The 20,689-nt window shown below is 53.0% G+C and overlaps 47 non-coding genes across 47 annotated transcripts; all 47 read right to left on the bottom strand.

Annotated features, from left to right (window-relative positions):
- Positions 1–86: 86 nt before the first annotated feature.
- Positions 87–160, bottom strand: TRNAT-AGU (transfer RNA threonine (anticodon AGU)). The gene has a single exon. It is a non-coding gene; the product is annotated as a tRNA-Thr (tRNA).
- Positions 161–322: 162 nt separating this feature from the next.
- On the bottom strand, positions 323–396 carry TRNAT-AGU (transfer RNA threonine (anticodon AGU)). The gene has a single exon. It is a non-coding gene; the product is annotated as a tRNA-Thr (tRNA).
- Positions 397–742: 346 nt separating this feature from the next.
- TRNAS-GCU (transfer RNA serine (anticodon GCU)) lies at positions 743–824 on the bottom strand. The gene has a single exon. It is a non-coding gene; the product is annotated as a tRNA-Ser (tRNA).
- Positions 825–1,359: 535 nt separating this feature from the next.
- Positions 1,360–1,433, bottom strand: TRNAT-AGU (transfer RNA threonine (anticodon AGU)). The gene has a single exon. It is a non-coding gene; the product is annotated as a tRNA-Thr (tRNA).
- A 162-nt stretch (positions 1,434–1,595) lies between these two features.
- TRNAT-AGU (transfer RNA threonine (anticodon AGU)) lies at positions 1,596–1,669 on the bottom strand. The gene has a single exon. It is a non-coding gene; the product is annotated as a tRNA-Thr (tRNA).
- A 346-nt stretch (positions 1,670–2,015) lies between these two features.
- Positions 2,016–2,097, bottom strand: TRNAS-GCU (transfer RNA serine (anticodon GCU)). Its single transcript has one exon. It is a non-coding gene; the product is annotated as a tRNA-Ser (tRNA).
- A 535-nt stretch (positions 2,098–2,632) lies between these two features.
- TRNAT-AGU (transfer RNA threonine (anticodon AGU)) lies at positions 2,633–2,706 on the bottom strand. The gene has a single exon. It is a non-coding gene; the product is annotated as a tRNA-Thr (tRNA).
- Positions 2,707–2,868: 162 nt separating this feature from the next.
- Positions 2,869–2,942, bottom strand: TRNAT-AGU (transfer RNA threonine (anticodon AGU)). Its single transcript has one exon. It is a non-coding gene; the product is annotated as a tRNA-Thr (tRNA).
- Positions 2,943–3,293: 351 nt separating this feature from the next.
- On the bottom strand, positions 3,294–3,375 carry TRNAS-GCU (transfer RNA serine (anticodon GCU)). Its single transcript has one exon. It is a non-coding gene; the product is annotated as a tRNA-Ser (tRNA).
- A 535-nt stretch (positions 3,376–3,910) lies between these two features.
- TRNAT-AGU (transfer RNA threonine (anticodon AGU)) lies at positions 3,911–3,984 on the bottom strand. Its single transcript has one exon. It is a non-coding gene; the product is annotated as a tRNA-Thr (tRNA).
- Positions 3,985–4,146: 162 nt separating this feature from the next.
- TRNAT-AGU (transfer RNA threonine (anticodon AGU)) lies at positions 4,147–4,220 on the bottom strand. The gene has a single exon. It is a non-coding gene; the product is annotated as a tRNA-Thr (tRNA).
- Positions 4,221–4,568: 348 nt separating this feature from the next.
- TRNAS-GCU (transfer RNA serine (anticodon GCU)) lies at positions 4,569–4,650 on the bottom strand. Its single transcript has one exon. It is a non-coding gene; the product is annotated as a tRNA-Ser (tRNA).
- Positions 4,651–5,185: 535 nt separating this feature from the next.
- Positions 5,186–5,259, bottom strand: TRNAT-AGU (transfer RNA threonine (anticodon AGU)). Its single transcript has one exon. It is a non-coding gene; the product is annotated as a tRNA-Thr (tRNA).
- A 162-nt stretch (positions 5,260–5,421) lies between these two features.
- On the bottom strand, positions 5,422–5,495 carry TRNAT-AGU (transfer RNA threonine (anticodon AGU)). The gene has a single exon. It is a non-coding gene; the product is annotated as a tRNA-Thr (tRNA).
- A 348-nt stretch (positions 5,496–5,843) lies between these two features.
- On the bottom strand, positions 5,844–5,925 carry TRNAS-GCU (transfer RNA serine (anticodon GCU)). The gene has a single exon. It is a non-coding gene; the product is annotated as a tRNA-Ser (tRNA).
- A 535-nt stretch (positions 5,926–6,460) lies between these two features.
- TRNAT-AGU (transfer RNA threonine (anticodon AGU)) lies at positions 6,461–6,534 on the bottom strand. Its single transcript has one exon. It is a non-coding gene; the product is annotated as a tRNA-Thr (tRNA).
- A 162-nt stretch (positions 6,535–6,696) lies between these two features.
- TRNAT-AGU (transfer RNA threonine (anticodon AGU)) lies at positions 6,697–6,770 on the bottom strand. Its single transcript has one exon. It is a non-coding gene; the product is annotated as a tRNA-Thr (tRNA).
- A 350-nt stretch (positions 6,771–7,120) lies between these two features.
- Positions 7,121–7,202, bottom strand: TRNAS-GCU (transfer RNA serine (anticodon GCU)). Its single transcript has one exon. It is a non-coding gene; the product is annotated as a tRNA-Ser (tRNA).
- A 535-nt stretch (positions 7,203–7,737) lies between these two features.
- Positions 7,738–7,811, bottom strand: TRNAT-AGU (transfer RNA threonine (anticodon AGU)). Its single transcript has one exon. It is a non-coding gene; the product is annotated as a tRNA-Thr (tRNA).
- Positions 7,812–7,973: 162 nt separating this feature from the next.
- Positions 7,974–8,047, bottom strand: TRNAT-AGU (transfer RNA threonine (anticodon AGU)). The gene has a single exon. It is a non-coding gene; the product is annotated as a tRNA-Thr (tRNA).
- A 352-nt stretch (positions 8,048–8,399) lies between these two features.
- Positions 8,400–8,481, bottom strand: TRNAS-GCU (transfer RNA serine (anticodon GCU)). Its single transcript has one exon. It is a non-coding gene; the product is annotated as a tRNA-Ser (tRNA).
- Positions 8,482–9,016: 535 nt separating this feature from the next.
- Positions 9,017–9,090, bottom strand: TRNAT-AGU (transfer RNA threonine (anticodon AGU)). Its single transcript has one exon. It is a non-coding gene; the product is annotated as a tRNA-Thr (tRNA).
- A 162-nt stretch (positions 9,091–9,252) lies between these two features.
- On the bottom strand, positions 9,253–9,326 carry TRNAT-AGU (transfer RNA threonine (anticodon AGU)). The gene has a single exon. It is a non-coding gene; the product is annotated as a tRNA-Thr (tRNA).
- A 348-nt stretch (positions 9,327–9,674) lies between these two features.
- On the bottom strand, positions 9,675–9,756 carry TRNAS-GCU (transfer RNA serine (anticodon GCU)). Its single transcript has one exon. It is a non-coding gene; the product is annotated as a tRNA-Ser (tRNA).
- Positions 9,757–10,291: 535 nt separating this feature from the next.
- On the bottom strand, positions 10,292–10,365 carry TRNAT-AGU (transfer RNA threonine (anticodon AGU)). The gene has a single exon. It is a non-coding gene; the product is annotated as a tRNA-Thr (tRNA).
- Positions 10,366–10,527: 162 nt separating this feature from the next.
- Positions 10,528–10,601, bottom strand: TRNAT-AGU (transfer RNA threonine (anticodon AGU)). The gene has a single exon. It is a non-coding gene; the product is annotated as a tRNA-Thr (tRNA).
- Positions 10,602–10,947: 346 nt separating this feature from the next.
- Positions 10,948–11,029, bottom strand: TRNAS-GCU (transfer RNA serine (anticodon GCU)). The gene has a single exon. It is a non-coding gene; the product is annotated as a tRNA-Ser (tRNA).
- Positions 11,030–11,564: 535 nt separating this feature from the next.
- Positions 11,565–11,638, bottom strand: TRNAT-AGU (transfer RNA threonine (anticodon AGU)). The gene has a single exon. It is a non-coding gene; the product is annotated as a tRNA-Thr (tRNA).
- Positions 11,639–11,800: 162 nt separating this feature from the next.
- On the bottom strand, positions 11,801–11,874 carry TRNAT-AGU (transfer RNA threonine (anticodon AGU)). Its single transcript has one exon. It is a non-coding gene; the product is annotated as a tRNA-Thr (tRNA).
- Positions 11,875–12,223: 349 nt separating this feature from the next.
- On the bottom strand, positions 12,224–12,305 carry TRNAS-GCU (transfer RNA serine (anticodon GCU)). Its single transcript has one exon. It is a non-coding gene; the product is annotated as a tRNA-Ser (tRNA).
- Positions 12,306–12,840: 535 nt separating this feature from the next.
- On the bottom strand, positions 12,841–12,914 carry TRNAT-AGU (transfer RNA threonine (anticodon AGU)). Its single transcript has one exon. It is a non-coding gene; the product is annotated as a tRNA-Thr (tRNA).
- Positions 12,915–13,076: 162 nt separating this feature from the next.
- TRNAT-AGU (transfer RNA threonine (anticodon AGU)) lies at positions 13,077–13,150 on the bottom strand. The gene has a single exon. It is a non-coding gene; the product is annotated as a tRNA-Thr (tRNA).
- A 349-nt stretch (positions 13,151–13,499) lies between these two features.
- On the bottom strand, positions 13,500–13,581 carry TRNAS-GCU (transfer RNA serine (anticodon GCU)). The gene has a single exon. It is a non-coding gene; the product is annotated as a tRNA-Ser (tRNA).
- Positions 13,582–14,352: 771 nt separating this feature from the next.
- On the bottom strand, positions 14,353–14,426 carry TRNAT-AGU (transfer RNA threonine (anticodon AGU)). Its single transcript has one exon. It is a non-coding gene; the product is annotated as a tRNA-Thr (tRNA).
- Positions 14,427–14,773: 347 nt separating this feature from the next.
- Positions 14,774–14,855, bottom strand: TRNAS-GCU (transfer RNA serine (anticodon GCU)). The gene has a single exon. It is a non-coding gene; the product is annotated as a tRNA-Ser (tRNA).
- A 535-nt stretch (positions 14,856–15,390) lies between these two features.
- On the bottom strand, positions 15,391–15,464 carry TRNAT-AGU (transfer RNA threonine (anticodon AGU)). The gene has a single exon. It is a non-coding gene; the product is annotated as a tRNA-Thr (tRNA).
- Positions 15,465–15,626: 162 nt separating this feature from the next.
- TRNAT-AGU (transfer RNA threonine (anticodon AGU)) lies at positions 15,627–15,700 on the bottom strand. The gene has a single exon. It is a non-coding gene; the product is annotated as a tRNA-Thr (tRNA).
- Positions 15,701–16,051: 351 nt separating this feature from the next.
- TRNAS-GCU (transfer RNA serine (anticodon GCU)) lies at positions 16,052–16,133 on the bottom strand. Its single transcript has one exon. It is a non-coding gene; the product is annotated as a tRNA-Ser (tRNA).
- Positions 16,134–16,668: 535 nt separating this feature from the next.
- TRNAT-AGU (transfer RNA threonine (anticodon AGU)) lies at positions 16,669–16,742 on the bottom strand. The gene has a single exon. It is a non-coding gene; the product is annotated as a tRNA-Thr (tRNA).
- Positions 16,743–16,904: 162 nt separating this feature from the next.
- On the bottom strand, positions 16,905–16,978 carry TRNAT-AGU (transfer RNA threonine (anticodon AGU)). The gene has a single exon. It is a non-coding gene; the product is annotated as a tRNA-Thr (tRNA).
- Positions 16,979–17,325: 347 nt separating this feature from the next.
- Positions 17,326–17,407, bottom strand: TRNAS-GCU (transfer RNA serine (anticodon GCU)). Its single transcript has one exon. It is a non-coding gene; the product is annotated as a tRNA-Ser (tRNA).
- Positions 17,408–17,942: 535 nt separating this feature from the next.
- TRNAT-AGU (transfer RNA threonine (anticodon AGU)) lies at positions 17,943–18,016 on the bottom strand. Its single transcript has one exon. It is a non-coding gene; the product is annotated as a tRNA-Thr (tRNA).
- Positions 18,017–18,178: 162 nt separating this feature from the next.
- TRNAT-AGU (transfer RNA threonine (anticodon AGU)) lies at positions 18,179–18,252 on the bottom strand. The gene has a single exon. It is a non-coding gene; the product is annotated as a tRNA-Thr (tRNA).
- A 348-nt stretch (positions 18,253–18,600) lies between these two features.
- On the bottom strand, positions 18,601–18,682 carry TRNAS-GCU (transfer RNA serine (anticodon GCU)). Its single transcript has one exon. It is a non-coding gene; the product is annotated as a tRNA-Ser (tRNA).
- Positions 18,683–19,453: 771 nt separating this feature from the next.
- TRNAT-AGU (transfer RNA threonine (anticodon AGU)) lies at positions 19,454–19,527 on the bottom strand. The gene has a single exon. It is a non-coding gene; the product is annotated as a tRNA-Thr (tRNA).
- Positions 19,528–19,875: 348 nt separating this feature from the next.
- On the bottom strand, positions 19,876–19,957 carry TRNAS-GCU (transfer RNA serine (anticodon GCU)). The gene has a single exon. It is a non-coding gene; the product is annotated as a tRNA-Ser (tRNA).
- Positions 19,958–20,492: 535 nt separating this feature from the next.
- TRNAT-AGU (transfer RNA threonine (anticodon AGU)) lies at positions 20,493–20,566 on the bottom strand. The gene has a single exon. It is a non-coding gene; the product is annotated as a tRNA-Thr (tRNA).
- Between the last annotated feature and the right edge of the window lie 123 nt (positions 20,567–20,689).

Here is a 20,689-nt window from a genome sequence, read left to right as displayed (position 1 = left end):
CGGTGGGCTACCACGCTTGGGAGACTGAGGGGTGACATTCAGCTTGCGCAATACTGAAAATGTTAGAAATGGATGGACTCCACGGCAGGCACTGCTGAGATTTGAACTCAGGATCTCCTGTTTACTAGACAGGCGCTTTCACCAACTAAGCCACAGCGCCCCACTTGGGGGATAGCTCTTTGTGAGAATTTTTCAAATCTTTGGAGGCAAGGTCTTCCCTCAAGCTAGCACTGGGTTGGAAACCTACCACGCTTGGGAGACTCAAGGCTGCCATTAAGCTTGCGCAAAACTGAAAACGTTATAAATGGAAAGACTCCACGGCAGGCACTGCTGAGATTTGAACTCAGGATCTCCTGTTTACTAGACAGGCGCTTTCACCAACTAAGCCACAGCGCCTCACGTGGTGCACATCCTTTGCAACCCAGTCAAGTGCAGAGTGGGTGCAGGGGGCAGTGCAGGGCGTAACAGGAATGCGGGGGCTGGAGCTGGGGGGTATTGGGGGGGGGGGGGCGGCTCGCACAGAAGTTAAAGCTGTGGACAGAGGGGAGTACAAAAGTGGGACAGGGTGGGTCTGACTGAGTGCAGAGGGGAGAGCTGTGGATTGGGCCGAGGAGGGGGCATGGAAGGGAGGTAGAATGTCTAGGTCCAGGTTGACAGTGCCTTTTTTTCTATGTGTACAAGACCTTTGTGCCATGAAATGCTTTACGTTAAGCACGTTTACATTGATTACGAACTAAACTACCGACGAGGATGGGATTCGAACCCATGCGTGCAGAGCACAATGGATTAGCAGTCCATCGCCTTAACCACTCGGCCACCTCGTCATGTGTAACCTAGAACCTTGGGCCGTTTCTTGTCTGTGGCTTTTGAGAAGGGCTTAGCCAGATTGCGGCAATCTGGGAGGGCGCATGGAGAGTCAGCCAGGAGACTGAGTATGTCTGAGCACCACGTCCTCCTGGGGCAATATGCTTCCTTCTGAGAGGCACCACCTTCGGTGACCCCCTTGGTGATTGACGTAGGCCATAGCCATGGCATTGTCCAACTGGATTCCCATCTGAGGTTCTCACAGAAGAAGAGGTATGCAACATTGAAGGGAGGCCTGAATTGTCCTGTGCTCCAGAATGTTGATGGGAAGGCGGGCTCCCTCCAAAGAATAAGTCCCCTGCATTCAAAAGGGCACCCAGGACTGATCTTTAGCCTGATAGGCTGATATGTACAGTGGGAATTTTTCAAGTCGTTGGAGGCAGGGTCTTGCCTGGGTCCAGCGCTGGGTCGGTGGGCTACCACGCTTGGGAGACTGAGGGGTGACATTCAGCTTGCGCAATACTGAAAATGTTAGAAATGGATGGACTCCACGGCAGGCACTGCTGAGATTTGAACTCAGGATCTCCTGTTTACTAGACAGGCGCTTTCACCAACTAAGCCACAGCGCCCCACTTGGGGGATAGCTCTTTGTGAGAATTTTTCAAATCTTTGGAGGCAAGGTCTTCCCTCAAGCTAGCACTGGGTTGGAAACCTACCACGCTTGGGAGACTCAAGGCTGCCATTAAGCTTGCGCAAAACTGAAAACGTTATAAATGGAAAGACTCCACGGCAGGCACTGCTGAGATTTGAACTCAGGATCTCCTGTTTACTAGACAGGCGCTTTCACCAACTAAGCCACAGCGCCTCACGTGGTGCACATCCTTTGCAACCCAGTCAAGTGCAGAGTGGGTGCAGGGGGCAGTGCAGGGCGTAACAGGAATGCGGGGGCTGGAGCTGGGGGGTATTGGGGGGGGGGGGGCGGCTCGCACAGAAGTTAAAGCTGTGGACAGAGGGGAGTACAAAAGTGGGACAGGGTGGGTCTGACTGAGTGCAGAGGGGAGAGCTGTGGATTGGGCCGAGGAGGGGGCATGGAAGGGAGGTAGAATGTCTAGGTCCAGGTTGACAGTGCCTTTTTTTCTATGTGTACAAGACCTTTGTGCCATGAAATGCTTTACGTTAAGCACGTTTACATTGATTACGAACTAAACTACCGACGAGGATGGGATTCGAACCCATGCGTGCAGAGCACAATGGATTAGCAGTCCATCGCCTTAACCACTCGGCCACCTCGTCATGTGTAACCTAGAACCTTGGGCCGTTTCTTGTCTGTGGCTTTTGAGAAGGGCTTAGCCAGATTGCGGCAATCTGGGAGGGCGCACGGAGAGTCAGCCAGGAGACTGAGTATGTCTGAGCACCACGTCCTCCTGGGGCAATATGCTTCCTTCTGAGAGGCACCACCTTCGGTGACCCCCTTGGTGATTGACGTAGGCCATAGCCATGGCATTGTCCAACTGGATTCCCATCTGAGGTTCTCACAGAAGAAGAGGTATGCAACATTGAAGGGAGGCCTGAATTGTCCTGTGCTCCAGAATGTTGATGGGAAGGCGGGCTCCCTCCAAAGAATAAGTCCCCTGCATTCAAAAGGGCACCCGGGACTGATCTTTAGCCTGATAGGCTGATATGTACAGTGGGAATTTTTCAAGTCGTTGGAGGCAGGGTCTTGCCTGGGTCCAGCGCTGGGTCGGTGGGCTACCACGCTTGGGAGACTGAGGGGTGACATTCAGCTTGCGCAATACTGAAAATGTTAGAAATGGATGGACTCCACGGCAGGCACTGCTGAGATTTGAACTCAGGATCTCCTGTTTACTAGACAGGCGCTTTCACCAACTAAGCCACAGCGCCCCACTTGGGGGATAGCTCTTTGTGAGAATTTTTCAAATCTTTGGAGGCAAGGTCTTCCCTCAAGCTAGCACTGGGTTGGAAACCTACCACGCTTGGGAGACTCAAGGCTGCCATTAAGCTTGCGCAAAACTGAAAACGTTATAAATGGAAAGACTCCACGGCAGGCACTGCTGAGATTTGAACTCAGGATCTCCTGTTTACTAGACAGGCGCTTTCACCAACTAAGCCACAGCGCCTCACGCGGTGCACATCCTTTGCAACCCAGTCAAGTGCAGAGTGGGTGCAGGGGGCAGTGCAGGGCGTAACAGGAATGCGGGGGCTGGAGCTGGGGGGTATTGGGGGGGGGGGGGGGGGGCGGCTCGCACAGAAGTTAAAGCTGTGGACAGAGGGGAGTACAAAAGTGGGACATTGTGGGTCTGACTGAGTGCAGAGGGGAGAGCTGTGGATTGGGCCGAGGAGGGGGCATGGAAGGGAGGTAGAATGTCTAGGTCCAGGTTGACAGTGCCTTTTTTTCTATGTGTACAAGACCTTTGTGCCATGAAATGCTTTACGTTAAGCACGTTTACATTGATTACGAACTAAACTACCGACGAGGATGGGATTCGAACCCATGCGTGCAGAGCACAATGGATTAGCAGTCCATCGCCTTAACCACTCGGCCACCTCGTCATGTGTAACCTAGAACCTTGGGCCGTTTCTTGTCTGTGGCTTTTGAGAAGGGCTTAGCCAGATTGCGGCAATCTGGGAGGGCGCACGGAGAGTCAGCCAGGAGACTGAGTATGTCTGAGCACCACGTCCTCCTGGGGCAATATGCTTCCTTCTGAGAGGCACCACCTTCGGTGACCCCCTTGGTGATTGACGTAGGCCATAGCCATGGCATTGTCCAACTGGATTCCCATCTGAGGTTCTCACAGAAGAAGAGGTATGCAACATTGAAGGGAGGCCTGAATTGTCCTGTGCTCCAGAATGTTGATGGGAAGGCGGGCTCCCTCCAAAGAATAAGTCCCCTGCATTCAAAAGGGCACCCAGGACTGATCTTTAGCCTGATAGGCTGATATGTACAGTGGGAATTTTTCAAGTCGTTGGAGGCAGGGTCTTGCCTGGGTCCAGCGCTGGGTCGGTGGGCTACCACGCTTGGGAGACTGAGGGGTGACATTCAGCTTGCGCAATACTGAAAATGTTAGAAATGGATGGACTCCACGGCAGGCACTGCTGAGATTTGAACTCAGGATCTCCTGTTTACTAGACAGGCGCTTTCACCAACTAAGCCACAGCGCCCCACTTGGGGGATAGCTCTTTGTGAGAATTTTTCAAATCTTTGGAGGCAAGGTCTTCCCTCAAGCTAGCACTGGGTTGGAAACCTACCACGCTTGGGAGACTCAAGGCTGCCATTAAGCTTGCGCAAAACTGAAAACGTTATAAATGGAAAGACTCCACGGCAGGCACTGCTGAGATTTGAACTCAGGATCTCCTGTTTACTAGACAGGCGCTTTCACCAACTAAGCCACAGCGCCTCACGTGGTGCACATCCTTTGCAACCCAGTCAAGTGCAGAGTGGGTGCAGGGGGCAGTGCAGGGCATAACAGGAATGCGGGGGCTGGAGCTGGGGGGTATTGGGGGGGGGGGGGGGCGGCTCGCACAGAAGTTAAAGCTGTGGACAGAGGGGAGTACAAAAGTGGGACAGGGTGGGTCTGACTGAGTGCAGAGGGGAGAGCTGTGGATTGGGCCAAGGAGGGGGCATGGAAGGGAGGTAGAATGTCTAGGTCCAGGTTGACAGTGCCTTTTTTTCTATGTGTACAAGACCTTTGTGCCATGAAATGCTTTACGTTAAGCACGTTTACATTGATTACGAACTAAACTACCGACGAGGATGGGATTCGAACCCATGCGTGCAGAGCACAATGGATTAGCAGTCCATCGCCTTAACCACTCGGCCACCTCGTCATGTGTAACCTAGAACCTTGGGCCGTTTCTTGTCTGTGGCTTTTGAGAAGGGCTTAGCCAGATTGCGGCAATCTGGGAGGGCGCACGGAGAGTCAGCCAGGAGACTGAGTATGTCTGAGCACCACGTCCTCCTGGGGCAATATGCTTCCTTCTGAGAGGCACCACCTTCGGTGACCCCCTTGGTGATTGACGTAGGCCATAGCCATGGCATTGTCCAACTGGATTCCCATCTGAGGTTCTCACAGAAGAAGAGGTATGCAACATTGAAGGGAGGCCTGAATTGTCCTGTGCTCCAGAATGTTGATGGGAAGGCGGGCTCCCTCCAAAGAATAAGTCCCCTGCATTCAAAAGGGCACCCAGGACTGATCTTTAGCCTGATAGGCTGATATGTACAGTGGGAATTTTTCAAGTCGTTGGAGGCAGGGTCTTGCCTGGGTCCAGCGCTGGGTCGGTGGGCTACCACGCTTGGGAGACTGAGGGGTGACATTCAGCTTGCGCAATACTGAAAATGTTAGAAATGGATGGACTCCACGGCAGGCACTGCTGAGATTTGAACTCAGGATCTCCTGTTTACTAGACAGGCGCTTTCACCAACTAAGCCACAGCGCCCCACTTGGGGGATAGCTCTTTGTGAGAATTTTTCAAATCTTTGGAGGCAAGGTCTTCCCTCAAGCTAGCACTGGGTTGGAAACCTACCACGCTTGGGAGACTCAAGGCTGCCATTAAGCTTGCGCAAAACTGAAAACGTTATAAATGGAAAGACTCCACGGCAGGCACTGCTGAGATTTGAACTCAGGATCTCCTGTTTACTAGACAGGCGCTTTCACCAACTAAGCCACAGCGCCTCACGTGGTGCACATCCTTTGCAACCCAGTCAAGTGCAGAGTGGGTGCAGGGGGCAGTGCAGGGCGTAACAGGAATGCGGGGGCTGGAGCTGGGGGGTATTGGGGGGGGGGGGGGGCGGCTCGCACAGAAGTTAAAGCTGTGGACAGAGGGGAGTACAAAAGTGGGACAGGGTGGGTCTGACTGAGTGCAGAGGGGAGAGCTGTGGATTGGGCCGAGGAGGGGGCATGGAAGGGAGGTAGAATGTCTAGGTCCAGGTTGACAGTGCCTTTTTTTCTATGTGTACAAGACCTTTGTGCCATGAAATGCTTTACGTTAAGCACGTTTACATTGATTACGAACTAAACTACCGACGAGGATGGGATTCGAACCCATGCGTGCAGAGCACAATGGATTAGCAGTCCATCGCCTTAACCACTCGGCCACCTCGTCATGTGTAACCTAGAACCTTGGGCCGTTTCTTGTCTGTGGCTTTTGAGAAGGGCTTAGCCAGATTGCGGCAATCTGGGAGGGCGCACGGAGAGTCAGCCAGGAGACTGAGTATGTCTGAGCACCACGTCCTCCTGGGGCAATATGCTTCCTTCTGAGAGGCACCACCTTCGGTGACCCCCTTGGTGATTGACGTAGGCCATAGCCATGGCATTGTCCAACTGGATTCCCATCTGAGGTTCTCACAGAAGAAGAGGTATGCAACATTGAAGGGAGGCCTGAATTGTCCTGTGCTCCAGAATGTTGATGGGAAGGCGGGCTCCCTCCAAAGAATAAGTCCCCTGCATTCAAAAGGGCACCCAGGACTGATCTTTAGCCTGATAGGCTGATATGTACAGTGGGAATTTTTCAAGTCGTTGGAGGCAGGGTCTTGCCTGGGTCCAGCGCTGGGTCGGTGGGCTACCACGCTTGGGAGACTGAGGGGTGACATTCAGCTTGCGCAATACTGAAAATGTTAGAAATGGATGGACTCCACGGCAGGCACTGCTGAGATTTGAACTCAGGATCTCCTGTTTACTAGACAGGCGCTTTCACCAACTAAGCCACAGCGCCCCACTTGGGGGATAGCTCTTTGTGAGAATTTTTCAAATCTTTGGAGGCAAGGTCTTCCCTCAAGCTAGCACTGGGTTGGAAACCTACCACGCTTGGGAGACTCAAGGCTGCCATTAAGCTTGCGCAAAACTGAAAACGTTATAAATGGAAAGACTCCACGGCAGGCACTGCTGAGATTTGAACTCAGGATCTCCTGTTTACTAGACAGGCGCTTTCACCAACTAAGCCACAGCGCCTCACGTGGTGCACATCCTTTGCAACCCAGTCAAGTGCAGAGTGGGTGCAGGGGGCAGTGCAGGGCGTAACAGGAATGCGGGGGCTGGAGCTGGGGGGTATTGGGGGGGGGGGGGGGGGCGGCTCGCACAGAAGTTAAAGCTGTGGACAGAGGGGAGTACAAAAGTGGGACAGGGTGGGTCTGACTGAGTGCAGAGGGGAGAGCTGTGGATTGGGCCGAGGAGGGGGCATGGAAGGGAGGTAGAATGTCTAGGTCCAGGTTGACAGTGCCTTTTTTTCTATGTGTACAAGACCTTTGTGCCATGAAATGCTTTACGTTAAGCACGTTTACATTGATTACGAACTAAACTACCGACGAGGATGGGATTCGAACCCATGCGTGCAGAGCACAATGGATTAGCAGTCCATCACCTTAACCACTCGGCCACCTCGTCATGTGTAACCTAGAACCTTGGGCCGTTTCTTGTCTGTGGCTTTTGAGAAGGGCTTAGCCAGATTGCGGCAATCTGGGAGGGCGCACGGAGAGTCAGCCAGGAGACTGAGTATGTCTGAGCACCACGTCCTCCTGGGGCAATATGCTTCCTTCTGAGAGGCACCACCTTCGGTGACCCCCTTGGTGATTGACGTAGGCCATAGCCATGGCATTGTCCAACTGGATTCCCATCTGAGGTTCTCACAGAAGAAGAGGTATGCAACATTGAAGGGAGGCCTGAATTGTCCTGTGCTCCAGAATGTTGATGGGAAGGCGGGCTCCCTCCAAAGAATAAGTCCCCTGCATTCAAAAGGGCACCCAGGACTGATCTTTAGCCTTATAGGCTGATATGTACAGTGGGAATTTTTCAAGTCGTTGGAGGCAGGGTCTTGCCTGGGTCCAGCGCTGGGTCGGTGGGCTACCACGCTTGGGAGACTGAGGGGTGACATTCAGCTTGCGCAATACTGAAAATGTTAGAAATGGATGGACTCCACGGCAGGCACTGCTGAGATTTGAACTCAGGATCTCCTGTTTACTAGACAGGCGCTTTCACCAACTAAGCCACAGCGCCCCACTTGGGGGATAGCTCTTTGTGAGAATTTTTCAAATCTTTGGAGGCAAGGTCTTCCCTCAAGCTAGCACTGGGTTGGAAACCTACCACGCTTGGGAGACTCAAGGCTGCCATTAAGCTTGCGCAAAACTGAAAACGTTATAAATGGAAAGACTCCACGGCAGGCACTGCTGAGATTTGAACTCAGGATCTCCTGTTTACTAGACAGGCGCTTTCACCAACTAAGCCACAGCGCCTCACGTGGTGCACATCCTTTGCAACCCAGTCAAGTGCAGAGTGGGTGCAGGGGGCAGTGCAGGGCGTAACAGGAATGCGGGGGCTGGAGCTGGGGGGTATTGGGGGGGGGGGGGGGGGGGCGGCTCGCACAGAAGTTAAAGCTGTGGACAGAGGGGAGTACAAAAGTGGGACAGGGTGGGTCTGACTGAGTGCAGAGGGGAGAGCTGTGGATTGGGCCGAGGAGGGGGCATGGAAGGGAGGTAGAATGTCTAGGTCCAGGTTGACAGTGCCTTTTTTTCTATGTGTACAAGACCTTTGTGCCATGAAATGCTTTACGTTAAGCACGTTTACATTGATTACGAACTAAACTACCGACGAGGATGGGATTCGAACCCATGCGTGCAGAGCACAATGGATTAGCAGTCCATCGCCTTAACCACTCGGCCACCTCGTCATGTGTAACCTAGAACCTTGGGCCGTTTCTTGTCTGTGGCTTTTGAGAAGGGCTTAGCCAGATTGCGGCAATCTGGGAGGGCGCACGGAGAGTCAGCCAGGAGACTGAGTATGTCTGAGCACCACGTCCTCCTGGGGCAATATGCTTCCTTCTGAGAGTCACCACCTTCGGTGACCCCCTTGGTGATTGACGTAGGCCATAGCCATGGCATTGTCCAACTGGATTCCCATCTGAGGTTCTCACAGAAGAAGAGGTATGCAACATTGAAGGGAGGCCTGAATTGTCCTGTGCTCCAGAATGTTGATGGGAAGGCGGGCTCCCTCCAAAGAATAAGTCCCCTGCATTCAAAAGGGCACCCGGGACTGATCTTTAGCCTGATAGGCTGATATGTACAGTGGGAATTTTTCAAGTCGTTGGAGGCAGGGTCTTGCCTGGGTCCAGCGCTGGGTCGGTGGGCTACCACGCTTGGGAGACTGAGGGGTGACATTCAGCTTGCGCAATACTGAAAATGTTAGAAATGGATGGACTCCACGGCAGGCACTGCTGAGATTTGAACTCAGGATCTCCTGTTTACTAGACAGGCGCTTTCACCAACTAAGCCACAGCGCCCCACTTGGGGGATAGCTCTTTGTGAGAATTTTTCAAATCTTTGGAGGCAAGGTCTTCCCTCAAGCTAGCACTGGGTTGGAAACCTACCACGCTTGGGAGACTCAAGGCTGCCATTAAGCTTGCGCAAAACTGAAAACGTTATAAATGGAAAGACTCCACGGCAGGCACTGCTGAGATTTGAACTCAGGATCTCCTGTTTACTAGACAGGCGCTTTCACCAACTAAGCCACAGCGCCTCACGTGGTGCACATCCTTTGCAACCCAGTCAAGTGCAGAGTGGGTGCAGGGGGCAGTGCAGGGCGTAACAGGAATGCGGGGGCTGGAGCTGGGGGGTATTGGGGGGGGGGGGGGGCGGCTCACACAGAAGTTAAAGCTGTGGACAGAGGTGAGTACAAAAGTGGGACAGGGTGGGTCTGACTGAGTGCAGAGGGGAGAGCTGTGGATTGGGCCGAGGAGGGGGCATGGAAGGGAGGTAGAATGTCTAGGTCCAGGTTGACAGTGCCTTTTTTTCTATGTGTACAAGACCTTTGTGCCATGAAATGCTTTACGTTAAGCACGTTTACATTGATTACGAACTAAACTACCGACGAGGATGGGATTCGAACCCATGCGTGCAGAGCACAATGGATTAGCAGTCCATCGCCTTAACCACTCGGCCACCTCGTCATGTGTAACCTAGAACCTTGGGCCGTTTCTTGTCTGTGGCTTTTGAGAAGGGCTTAGCCAGATTGCGGCAATCTGGGAGGGCGCACGGAGAGTCAGCCAGGAGACTGAGTATGTCTGAGCACCACGTCCTCCTGGGGCAATATGCTTCCTTCTGAGAGGCACCACCTTCGGTGACCCCCTTGGTGATTGACGTAGGCCATAGCCATGGCATTGTCCAACTGGATTCCCATCTGAGGTTCTCACAGAAGAAGAGGTATGCAACATTGAAGGGAGGCCTGAATTGTCCTGTGCTCCAGAATGTTGATGGGAAGGCGGGCTCCCTCCAAAGAATAAGTCCCCTGCATTCAAAAGGGCACCCAGGACTGATCTTTAGCCTGATAGGCTGATATGTACAGTGGGAATTTTTCAAGTCGTTGGAGGCAGGGTCTTGCCTGGGTCCAGCGCTGGGTCGGTGGGCTACCACGCTTGGGAGACTGAGGGGTGACATTCAGCTTGCGCAATACTGAAAATGTTAGAAATGGATGGACTCCACGGCAGGCACTGCTGAGATTTGAACTCAGGATCTCCTGTTTACTAGACAGGCGCTTTCACCAACTAAGCCACAGCGCCCCACTTGGGGGATAGCTCTTTGTGAGAATTTTTCAAATCTTTGGAGGCAAGGTCTTCCCTCAAGCTAGCACTGGGTTGGAAACCTACCACGCTTGGGAGACTCAAGGCTGCCATTAAGCTTGCGCAAAACTGAAAACGTTATAAATGGAAAGACTCCACGGCAGGCACTGCTGAGATTTGAACTCAGGATCTCCTGTTTACTAGACAGGCGCTTTCACCAACTAAGCCACAGCGCCTCACGTGGTGCACATCCTTTGCAACCCAGTCAAGTGCAGAGTGGGTGCAGGGGGCAGTGCAGGGCGTAACAGGAATGCGGGGGCTGGAGCTGGGGGGTATTGGGGGGGGGGGGGCGGCTCGCACAGAAGTTAAAGCTGTGGACAGAGGGGAGTACAAAAGTGGGACAGGGTGGGTCTGACTGAGTGCAGAGGGGAGAGCTGTGGATTGGGCCGAGGAGGGGGCATGGAAGGGAGGTAGAATGTCTAGGTCCAGGTTGACAGTGCCTTTTTTTCTATGTGTACAAGACCTTTGTGCCATGAAATGCTTTACGTTAAGCACGTTTACATTGATTACGAACTAAACTACCGACGAGGATGGGATTCGAACCCATGCGTGCAGAGCACAATGGATTAGCAGTCCATCGCCTTAACCACTCGGCCACCTCGTCATGTGTAACCTAGAACCTTGGGCCGTTTCTTGTCTGTGGCTTTTGAGAAGGGCTTAGCCAGATTGCGGCAATCTGGGAGGGCGCACGGAGAGTCAGCCAGGAGACTGAGTATGTCTGAGCACCACGTCCTCCTGGGGAAATATGCTTCCTTCTGAGAGGCACCACCTTCGGTGACCCCCTTGGTGATTGACGTAGGCCATAGCCATGGCATTGTCCAACTGGATTCCCATCTGAGGTTCTCACAGAAGAAGAGGTATGCAACATTGAAGGGAGGCCTGAATTGTCCTGTGCTCCAGAATGTTGATGGGAAGGCGGGCTCCCTCCAAAGAATAAGTCCCCTGCATTCAAAAGGGCACCCGGGACTGATCTTTAGCCTGATAGGCTGATATGTACAGTGGGAATTTTTCAAGTCGTTGGAGGCAGGGTCTTGCCTGGGTCCAGCGCTGGGTCGGTGGGCTACCACGCTTGGGAGACTGAGGGGTGACATTCAGCTTGCGCAATACTGAAAATGTTAGAAATGGATGGACTCCACGGCAGGCACTGCTGAGATTTGAACTCAGGATCTCCTGTTTACTAGACAGGCGCTTTCACCAACTAAGCCACAGCGCCCCACTTGGGGGATAGCTCTTTGTGAGAATTTTTCAAATCTTTGGAGGCAAGGTCTTCCCTCAAGCTAGCACTGGGTTGGAAACCTACCACGCTTGGGAGACTCAAGGCTGCCATTAAGCTTGCGCAAAACTGAAAACGTTATAAATGGAAAGACTCCACGGCAGGCACTGCTGAGATTTGAACTCAGGATCTCCTGTTTACTAGACAGGCGCTTTCACCAACTAAGCCACAGCGCCTCACGTGGTGCACATCCTTTGCAACCCAGTCAAGTGCAGAGTGGGTGCAGGGGGCAGTGCAGGGCGTAACAGGAATGCGGGGGCTGGAGCTGGGGGGTATTGGGGGGGGGGGGGGGGCGGCTCGCACAGAAGTTAAAGCTGTGGACAGAGGGGAGTACAAAAGTGGGACAGGGTGGGTCTGACTGAGTGCAGAGGGGAGAGCTGTGGATTGGGCCGAGGAGGGGGCATGGAAGGGAGGTAGAATGTCTAGGTCCAGGTTGACAGTGCCTTTTTTTCTATGTGTACAAGACCTTTGTGCCATGAAATGCTTTACGTTAAGCACGTTTACATTGATTACGAACTAAACTACCGACGAGGATGGGATTCGAACCCATGCGTGCAGAGCACAATGGATTAGCAGTCCATCGCCTTAACCACTCGGCCACCTCGTCATGTGTAACCTAGAACCTTGGGCCGTTTCTTGTCTGTGGCTTTTGAGAAGGGCTTAGCCAGATTGCGGCAATCTGGGAGGGCGCACGGAGAGTCAGCCAGGAGACTGAGTATGTCTGAGCACCACGTCCTCCTGGGGCAATATGCTTCCTTCTGAGAGGCACCACCTTCGGTGACCCCCTTGGTGATTGACGTAGGCCATAGCCATGGCATTGTCCAACTGGATTCCCATCTGAGGTTCTCACAGAAGAAGAGGTATGCAACATTGAAGGGAGGCCTGAATTGTCCTGTGCTCCAGAATGTTGATGGGAAGGCGGGCTCCCTCCAAAGAATAAGTCCCCTGCATTCAAAAGGGCACCCAGGACTGATCTTTAGCCTGATAGGCTGATATGTACAGTGGGAATTTTTCAAGTCGTTGGAGGCAGGGTCTTGCCTGGGTCCAGCGCTGGGTCGGTGGGCTACCACGCTTGGGAGACTGAGGGGTGACATTCAGCTTGCGCAATACTGAAAATGTTAGAAATGGATGGACTCCACGGCAGGCACTGCTGAGATTTGAACTCAGGATCTCCTGTTTACTAGACAGGCGCTTTCACCAACTAAGCCACAGCGCCCCACTTGGGGGATAGCTCTTTGTGAGAATTTTTCAAATCTTTGGAGGCAAGGTCTTCCCTCAAGCTAGCACTGGGTTGGAAACCTACCACGCTTGGGAGACTCAAGGCTGCCATTAAGCTTGCGCAAAACTGAAAACGTTATAAATGGAAAGACTCCACGGCAGGCACTGCTGAGATTTGAACTCAGGATCTCCTGTTTACTAGACAGGCGCTTTCACCAACTAAGCCACAGCGCCTCACGTGGTGCACATCCTTTGCAACCCAGTCAAGTGCAGAGTGGGTGCAGGGGGCAGTGCAGGGCGTAACAGGAATGCGGGGGCTGGAGCTGGGGGGTATTGGGGGGGGGGGGGGGGGCGGCTCGCACAGAAGTTAAAGCTGTGGACAGAGGGGAGTACAAAAGTGGGACAGGGTGGGTCTGACTGAGTGCAGAGGGGAGAGCTGTGGATTGGGCCGAGGAGGGGGCATGGAAGGGAGGTAGAATGTCTAGGTCCAGGTTGACAGTGCCTTTTTTCTATGTGTACAAGACCTTTGTGCCATGAAATGCTTTACGTTAAGCACGTTTACATTGATTACGAACTAAACTACCGACGAGGATGGGATTCGAACCCATGCGTGCAGAGCACAATGGATTAGCAGTCCATCGCCTTAACCACTCGGCCACCTCGTCATGTGTAACCTAGAACCTTGGGCCGTTTCTTGTCTGTGGCTTTTGAGAAGGGCTTAGCCAGATTGCGGCAATCTGGGAGGGCGCACGGAGAGTCAGCCAGGAGACTGAGTATGTCTGAGCACCACGTCCTCCTGGGGCAATATGCTTCCTTCTGAGAGGCACCACCTTCGGTGACCCCCTTGGTGATTGACGTAGGCCATAGCCATGGCATTGTCCAACTGGATTCCCATCTGAGGTTCTCACAGAAGAAGAGGTATGCAACATTGAAGGGAGGCCTGAATTGTCCTGTGCTCCAGAATGTTGATGGGAAGGCGGGCTCCCTCCAAAGAATAAGTCCCCTGCATTCAAAAGGGCACCCAGGACTGATCTTTAGCCTGATAGGCTGATATGTACAGTGGGAATTTTTCAAGTCGTTGGAGGCAGGGTCTTGCCTGGGTCCAGCGCTGGGTCGGTGGGCTACCACGCTTGGGAGACTGAGGGGTGACATTCAGCTTGCGCAATACTGAAAATGTTAGAAATGGATGGACTCCACGGCAGGCACTGCTGAGATTTGAACTCAGGATCTCCTGTTTACTAGACAGGCGCTTTCACCAACTAAGCCACAGCACCCCACTTGGGGGATAGCTCTTTGTGAGAATTTTTCAAATCTTTGGAGGCAAGGTCTTCCCTCAAGCTAGCACTGGGTTGGAAACCTACCACGCTTGGGAGACTCAAGGCTGCCATTAAGCTTGCGCAAAACTGAAAACGTTATAAATGGAAAGACTCCACGGCAGGCACTGCTGAGATTTGAACTCAGGATCTCCTGTTTACTAGACAGGCGCTTTCACCAACTAAGCCACAGCGCCTCACGTGGTGCACATCCTTTGCAACCCAGTCAAGTGCAGAGTGGGTGCAGGGGGCAGTGCAGGGCGTAACAGGAATGCGGGGGCTGGAGCTGGGGGGTATTGGGGGGGGGGGGGGCGGCTCGCACAGAAGTTAAAGCTGTGGACAGAGGGGAGTACAAAAGTGGGACAGGGTGGGTCTGACTGAGTGCAGAGGGGAGAGCTGTGGATTGGGCCGAGGAGGGGGCATGGAAGGGAGGTAGAATGTCTAGGTCCAGGTTGACAGTGCCTTTTTTTCTATGTGTACAAGACCTTTGTGCCATGAAATGCTTTACGTTAAGCACGTTTACATTGATTACGAACTAAACTACCGACGAGGATGGGATTCGAACCCATGCGTGCAGAGCACAATGGATTAGCAGTCCATCGCCTTAACCACTCGGCCACCTCGTCATGTGTAACCTAGAACCTTGGGCCGTTTCTTGTCTGTGGCTTTTGAGAAGGGCTTAGCCAGATTGCGGCAATCTGGGAGGGCGCACGGAGAGTCAGCCAGGAGACTGAGTATGTCTGAGCACCACGTCCTCCTGGGGCAATATGCTTCCTTCTGAGAGGCACCACCTTCGGTGACCCCCTTGGTGATTGACGTAGGCCATAGCCATGGCATTGTCCAACTGGATTCCCATCTGAGGTTCTCACAGAAGAAGAGGTATGCAACATTGAAGGGAGGCCTGAATTGTCCTGTGCTCCAGAATGTTGATGGGAAGGCGGGCTCCCTCCAAAGAATAAGTCCCCTGCATTCAAAAGGGCACCCAGGACTGATCTTTAGCCTGATAGGCTGATATGTACAGTGGGAATTTTTCAAGTCGTTGGAGGCAGGGTCTTGCCTGGGTCCAGCGCTGGGTCGGTGGGCTACCACGCTTGGGAGACTGAGGGGTGACATTCAGCTTGCGCAATACTGAAAATGTTAGAAATGGATGGACTCCACGGCAGGCACTGCTGAGATTTGAACTCAGGATCTCCTGTTTACTAGACAGGCGCTTTCACCAACTAAGCCACAGCGCCCCACTTGGGGGATAGCTCTTTGTGAGAATTTTTCAAATCTTTGGAGGCAAGGTCTTCCCTCAAGCTAGCACTGGGTTGGAAACCTACCACGCTTGGGAGACTCAAGGCTGCCATTAAGCTTGCGCAAAACTGAAAACGTTATAAATGGAAAGACTCCACGGCAGGCACTGCTGAGATTTGAACTCAGGATCTCCTGTTTACTAGACAGGCGCTTTCACCAACTAAGCCACAGCGCCTCACGTGGTGCACATCCTTTGCAACCCAGTCAAGTGCAGAGTGGGTGCAGGGGGCAGTGCAGGGCGTAACAGGAATGCGGGGGCTGGAGCTGGGGGGTATTGGGGGGGGGGGGGGGGGGCGGCTCGCACAGAAGTTAAAGCTGTGGACAGAGGGGAGTACAAAAGTGGGACAGGGTGGGTCTGACTGAGTGCAGAGGGGAGAGCTGTGGATTGGGCCGAGGAGGGGGCATGGAAGGGAGGTAGAATGTCTAGGTCCAGGTTGACAGTGCCTTTTTTTCTATGTGTACAAGACCTTTGTGCCATGAAATGCTTTACGTTAAGCACGTTTACATTGATTACGAACTAAACTACCGACGAGGATGGGATTCGAACCCATGCGTGCAGAGCACAATGGATTAGCAGTCCATCGCCTTAACCACTCGGCCACCTCGTCATGTGTAACCTAGAACCTTGGGCCGTTTCTTGTCTGTGGCTTTTGAGAAGGGCTTAGCCAGATTGCGGCAATCTGGGAGGGCGCACGGAGAGTCAGCCAGGAGACTGAGTATGTCTGAGCACCACGTCCTCCTGGGGCAATATGCTTCCTTCTGAGAGGCACCACCTTCGGTGACCCCCTTGGTGATTGACGTAGGCCATAGCCATGGCATTGTCCAACTGGATTCCCATCTGAGGTTCTCACAGAAGAAGAGGTATGCAACATTGAAGGGAGGCCTGAATTGTCCTGTGCTCCAGAATGTTGATGGGAAGGCGGGCTCCCTCCAAAGAATAAGTCCCGTGCATTCAAAAGGGCACCCAGGACTGATCTTTAGCCTGATAGGCTGATATGTACAGTGGGAATTTTTCAAGTCGTTGGAGGCAGGGTCTTGCCTGGGTCCAGCGCTGGGTCGGTGGGCTACCACGCTTGGGAGACTGAGGGGTGACATTCAGCTTGCGCAATACTGAAAATGTTAGAAATGGATGGACTCCACGGCAGGCACTGCTGAGATTTGAACTCAGGATCTCCTGTTTACTAGACAGGCGCTTTCACCAACTAAGCCACAGCGCCCCACTTGGGGGATAGTTCTTTGTGAGAATTTTTCAAATCTTTGGAGGCAAGGTCTTCCCTCAAGCTAGCACTGGGTTGGAAACCTACCACGCTTGGGAGACTCAAGGCTGCCATTAAGCTTGCGCAAAACTGAAAACGTTATAAATGGAAAGACTCCACGGCAGGCACTGCTGAGATTTGAACTCAGGATCTCCTGTTTACTAGACAGGCGCTTTCACCAACTAAGCCACAGCGCCTCACGTGGTGCACATCCTTTGCAACCCAGTCAAGTGCAGAGTGGGTGCAGGGGGCAGTGCAGGGCGTAACAGGAATGCGGGGGCTGGAGCTGGGGGGTATTGGGGGGGGGGGGGGCGGCTCGCACAGAAGTTAAAGCTGTGGACAGAGGGGAGTACAAAAGTGGGACAGGGTGGGTCTGACTGAGTGCAGAGGGGAGAGCTGTGGATTGGGCCGAGGAGGGGGCATGGAAGGGAGGTAGAATGTCTAGGTCCAGGTTGACAGTGCCTTTTTTTCTATGTGTACAAGACCTTTGTGCCATGAAATGCTTTACGTTAAGCACGTTTACATTGATTACGAACTAAACTACCGACGAGGATGGGATTCGAACCCATGCGTGCAGAGCACAATGGATTAGCAGTCCATCGCCTTAACCACTCGGCCACCTCGTCATGTGTAACCTAGAACCTTGGGCCGTTTCTTGTCTGTGGCTTTTGAGAAGGGCTTAGCCAGATTGCGGCAATCTGGGAGGGCGCACGGAGAGTCAGCCAGGAGACTGAGTATGTCTGAGCACCACGTCCTCCTGGGGCAATATGCTTCCTTCTGAGAGGCACCACCTTCGGTGACCCCCTTGGTGATTGACGTAGGCCATAGCCATGGCATTGTCCAACTGGATTCCCATCTGAGGTTCTCACAGAAGAAGAGGTATGCAACATTGAAGGGAGGCCTGAATTGTCCTGTGCTCCAGAATGTTGATGGGAAGGCGGGCTCCCTCCAAAGAATAAGTCCCCTGCATTCAAAAGGGCACCCGGGACTGATCTTTAGCCTGATAGGCTGATATGTACAGTGGGAATTTTTCAAGTCGTTGGAGGCAGGGTCTTGCCTGGGTCCAGCGCTGGGTCGGTGGGCTACCACGCTTGGGAGACTGAGGGGTGACATTCAGCTTGCGCAATACTGAAAATGTTAGAAATGGATGGACTCCACGGCAGGCACTGCTGAGATTTGAACTCAGGATCTCCTGTTTACTAGACAGGCGCTTTCACCAACTAAGCCACAGCGCCCCACTTGGGGGATAGCTCTTTGTGAGAATTTTTCAAATCTTTGGAGGCAAGGTCTTCCCTCAAGCTAGCACTGGGTTGGAAACCTACCACGCTTGGGAGACTCAAGGCTGCCATTAAGCTTGCGCAAAACTGAAAACGTTATAAATGGAAAGACTCCACGGCAGGCACTGCTGAGATTTGAACTCAGGATCTCCTGTTTACTAGACAGGCGCTTTCACCAACTAAGCCACAGCGCCTCACGTGGTGCACATCCTTTGCAACCCAGTCAAGTGCAGAGTGGGTGCAGGGGGCAGTGCAGGGCGTAACAGGAATGCGGGGGCTGGAGCTGGGGGGTATTGGGGGGGGGGGGGGGCGGCTCGCACAGAAGTTAAAGCTGTGGACAGAGGGGAGTACAAAAGTGGGACAGGGTGGGTCTGACTGAGTGCAGAGGGGAGAGCTGTGGATTGGGCCGAGGAGGGGGCATGGAAGGGAGGTAGAATGTCTAGGTCCAGGTTGACAGTGCCTTTTTTTCTATGTGTACAAGACCTTTGTGCCATGAAATGCTTTACGTTAAGCACGTTTACATTGATTACGAACTAAACTACCGACGAGGATGGGATTCGAACCCATGCGTGCAGAGCACAATGGATTAGCAGTCCATCGCCTTAACCACTCGGCCACCTCGTCATGTGTAACCTAGAACCTTGGGCCGTTTCTTGTCTGTGGCTTTTGAGAAGGGCTTAGCCAGATTGCGGCAATCTGGGAGGGCGCACGGAGAGTCAGCCAGGAGACTGAGTATGTCTGAGCACCACGTCCTCCTGGGGCAATATGCTTCCTTCTGAGAGGCACCACCTTCGGTGACCCCCTTGGTGATTGACGTAGGCCATAGCCATGGCATTGTCCAACTGGATTCCCATCTGAGGTTCTCACAGAAGAAGAGGTATGCAACATTGAAGGGAGGCCTGAATTGTCCTGTGCTCCAGAATGTTGATGGGAAGGCGGGCTCCCTCCAAAGAATAAGTCCCCTGCATTCAAAAGGGCACCCAGGACTGATCTTTAGCCTGATAGGCTGATATGTACAGTGGGAATTTTTCAAGTCGTTGGAGGCAGGGTCTTGCCTGGGTCCAGCGCTGGGTCGGTGGGCTACCACGCTTGGGAGACTGAGGGGTGACATTCAGCTTGCGCAATACTGAAAATGTTAGAAATGGATGGACTCCACGGCAGGCACTGCTGAGATTTGAACTCAGGATCTCCTGTTTACTAGACAGGCGCTTTCACCAACTAAGCCACAGCACCCCACTTGGGGGATAGCTCTTTGTGAGAATTTTTCAAATCTTTGGAGGCAAGGTCTTCCCTCAAGCTAGCACTGGGTTGGAAACCTACCACGCTTGGGAGACTCAAGGCTGCCATTAAGCTTGCGCAAAACTGAAAACGTTATAAATGGAAAGACTCCACGGCAGGCACTGCTGAGATTTGAACTCAGGATCTCCTGTTTACTAGACAGGCGCTTTCACCAACTAAGCCACAGCGCCTCACGTGGTGCACATCCTTTGCAACCCAGTCAAGTGCAGAGTGGGTGCAGGGGGCAGTGCAGGGCGTAACAGGAATGCGGGGGCTGGAGCTGGGGGGTATTGGGGGGGGGGGGGGGCGGCTCGCACAGAAGTTAAAGCTGTGGACAGAGGGGAGTACAAAAGTGGGACAGGGTGGGTCTGACTGAGTGCAGAGGGGAGAGCTGTGGATTGGGCCGAGGAGGGGGCATGGAAGGGAGGTAGAATGTCTAGGTCCAGGTTGACAGTGCCTTTTTTTCTATGTGTACAAGACCTTTGTGCCATGAAATGCTTTACGTTAAGCACGTTTACATTGATTACGAACTAAACTACCGACGAGGATGGGATTCGAACCCATGCGTGCAGAGCACAATGGATTAGCAGTCCATCGCCTTAACCACTCGGCCACCTCGTCATGTGTAACCTAGAACCTTGGGCCGTTTCTTGTCTGTGGCTTTTGAGAAGGGCTTAGCCAGATTGCGGCAATCTGGGAGGGCGCACGGAGAGTCAGCCAGGAGACTGAGTATGTCTGAGCACCACGTCCTCCTGGGGCAATATGCTTCCTTCTGAGAGGCACCACCTTCGGTGACCCCCTTGGTGATTGACGTAGGCCATAGCCATGGCATTGTCCAACTGGATTCCCATCTGAGGTTCTCACAGAAGAAGAGGTATGCAACATTGAAGGGAGGCCTGAATTGTCCTGTGCTCCAGAATGTTGATGGGAAGGCGGGCTCCCTCCAAAGAATAAGTCCCCTGCATTCAAAAGGGCACCCAGGACTGATCTTTAGCCTGATAGGCTGATATGTACAGTGGGAATTTTTCAAGTCGTTGGAGGCAGGGTCTTGCCTGGGTCCAGCGCTGGGTCGGTGGGCTACCACGCTTGGGAGACTGAGGGGTGACATTCAGCTTGCGCAATACTGAAAATGTTAGAAATGGATGGACTCCACGGCAGGCACTGCTGAGATTTGAACTCAGGATCTCCTGTTTACTAGACAGGCGCTTTCACCAACTAAGCCACAGCGCCCCACTTGGGGGATAGCTCTTTGTGAGAATTTTTCAAATCTTTGGAGGCAAGGTCTTCCCTCAAGCTAGCACTGGGTTGGAAACCTACCACGCTTGGGAGACTCAAGGCTGCCATTAAGCTTGC

Source organism: Lithobates pipiens, unplaced genomic scaffold (genome assembly GCF_037356315.1).
Source record: "Lithobates pipiens isolate NorthernLeopardFrog02 unplaced genomic scaffold, aLitPip1_a1.2 Scaffold_8, whole genome shotgun sequence".
Lineage (NCBI taxonomy): Eukaryota > Metazoa > Chordata > Amphibia > Anura > Ranidae > Lithobates > Lithobates pipiens.
The sequence above is the reverse complement of the archived record's forward strand: the minus strand, read 5'-3'. Positions and strand labels throughout refer to the sequence as shown.